General features: G+C 29.3%; 2 pseudogenes; both read right to left on the bottom strand.

Moving 5' to 3' along the window:
- Window positions 1-1680, bottom strand: part of LOC129616814 (large subunit ribosomal RNA) — a 4018-nt pseudogene extending 2338 nt beyond the window's left edge.
- Window positions 1681-1970: 290 nt separating this feature from the next.
- On the bottom strand, window positions 1971-2154 carry LOC129616822 (5.8S ribosomal RNA; annotated as a pseudogene).
- Between the last annotated feature and the right edge of the window lie 346 nt (window positions 2155-2500).

The raw sequence follows: 2500 nt of genomic DNA, 5'->3' as shown, positions 1-2500 counted from the left end.
CACACATCCTTACGGAAGATGCTTCTACGCTACCATTGTACCCACCTACTTGTTAATGTTTCTAAATTTATATACATTAATAATGTAATATAAATCATTTACATTAACAGTGACGTATAGGTATACAACTTAAGCGCCATCCATTTTAAGGGCTAGTTGCTTCGGCAGGTGAGTTGTTACACACTCCTTAGCGGATTACGACTTCCATGTCCACCGTCCTGCTGTTTTAAGCAAGCAACGCCTTTCATGGTATCTGCATGAGTTGTTAATTTAGGCACCGTAACGTCACGTTTGGTTCATCCCACAGCGCCAGTTCTGCTTACCAAAAGTGGCCCACTGGGCACAATATATCATAACCTAAAACTTCATTCAAGAAAGTTTAGGTTCTTACCCATTTAAAGTTTGAGAATAGGTTAAGGTCGTTTCGGCCCTAAGGCCTCTAATCATTCGCTTTACCAGATAAGATTATTTTATATAATATTTTTATGCACCAGCTATCCTGAGGGAAACTTCGGTGGGAACCAGCTACTAGATAGTTCGATAGGTCTTTCGCCCCTATACCCAATTCTGACAATCGATTTGCACGTCAGAACTGTTTCGGTCTTCCATCAGGGTTTCCCCTGACTTCTACCTGATCAGGTATAGTTCACCATCTTTCGGGTCACAGCATATATGCTCAAGGTACGTTCTAGTTAGAGGTATAAAAAATAATTAAAAATTATTTATATACATAACTATATAGAACGCCCCAGGATTGATATTATATATATAAAATTATATATATAATTTAATCCCATATTAACAGTTAAGTTAATTACGCCTTTAGATTTTATTTAAAATAAATTCTAATGACTTGCACACATGTTAGACTCCTTGGTCCGTGTTTCAAGACGGGTCCCGAAGGTATCCTAAATCTATAGCATTGCTAATCATATTAATGCATATAATAATTATATTAATATATAAATTAATATAATATTATAAAATTATAATAATATATAATTTACGCATTATATTGATTTTTTATCTGTCAATTATTTATCCGATAATATTTAAATTATATTATATAGAAAATAAATTTTCATATATAAAATAAACTTTTTAAATATATCTTATGATAAATATATATTTATTAACAGATTGCAATGTCCATATATGAAAAAATTGCACACCATCATTATTATATAATTATATAATATTTATAATGTTGAATTTTTCATATTTCATGGATGTTTAGGTTCATCGGGCTTAACCTCTAAACAGTTTCACGTACTATTTAACTCTCTATTCAGAGTTCTTTTCAACTTTCCCTCACGGTACTTGTTTGCTATCGGTCTCATGGTTATATTTAGTTTTAGATGGAGTTTACCACCCACTTAGTGCTGCACTATCAAGCAACACGACTCTTTGGAAATATCTTCTAATAATCATTAACGTCATACGGGCCTAGCACCCTCTATGGGTAAATGGCCTCGTTTAAGAAGGACTTAGACTGTTAATTTCTCATATTAGAATATAGATATTCCATACACTACATCGGATATTTGTATAAACAAAATCCTTTAGTGCTGAACTAGTTTCTTTTCGCTCGCCGCTACTAAGAAAATCCTAGTTAGTTTCTTTTCCTCCCCTAACTAATATGCTTAAATTCAGGGGGTAGTCTCATATGAGTTGAGGTTGTTTTTAAGAATATTTTTAATTTTTCTTTTTAGTTGAAAACTAAATATATATAAGTTACTGTATTGTTTATATTATAAATAATATAATTTTATATAAGTTTTCCTCTTTAATGTATTAATACTAATTTATTAATACTAGGATATACTTATTTTTTTATTATATTTTATAATATAAGTAAAATATATATAATTGAATTTTAATATTATGGTATTCCTACCAGTAATATATCATGTGCTATAAATAATATAATTTAAAATTATATTATAAGCAACTTTATTAAATTATTCTTACAACCCTCAACCATATGTAGTCCATGCAGTATTAAATTTTTTAATAAATTTATATACTCTGTAGCATGGACTGCAATATGCGTTCAAAATGTCGATGTTCATGTGTCCTGCAGTTCACACGATGACGCACAGTTAGCTGCGTTCTTCATCGACCCATGAGCCAAGTGATCCACCGTTTAGAGTTTTATAAAATTTTTTTTTTATTTTCGTCAGATATATATCGATAATATATATACATTCTAAAACATATTAAAATATATAAATAATATAATCTATGTGCTGCGAATGTCTCTAACTTTCCTTTTATCCGTATCCCAACTGTTTTATACAAGAAAAGTTATTACCATAATATATGGACAACAACGTAAGAATATATTTTTATATATTTTCTATATTATAAATGATCGTATATTGTTTTATTTAAAATACTTCCATATTATATAATTAATATAATGATTTTTATTTTTTTTATATTATATTATTTCAGGGGGGATACACTTTGATACTATTAATGTTATATATTTGCAATA

The sequence above is a fragment of the Condylostylus longicornis genome, unplaced genomic scaffold, assembly GCF_029603195.1.
Source record: "Condylostylus longicornis isolate FDR11 unplaced genomic scaffold, ASM2960319v2 ptg000294l, whole genome shotgun sequence".
In the NCBI taxonomy this organism is placed as follows: domain Eukaryota; kingdom Metazoa; phylum Arthropoda; class Insecta; order Diptera; family Dolichopodidae; genus Condylostylus; species Condylostylus longicornis.
This window is presented reverse-complemented; position numbering and strand designations above follow the sequence as displayed.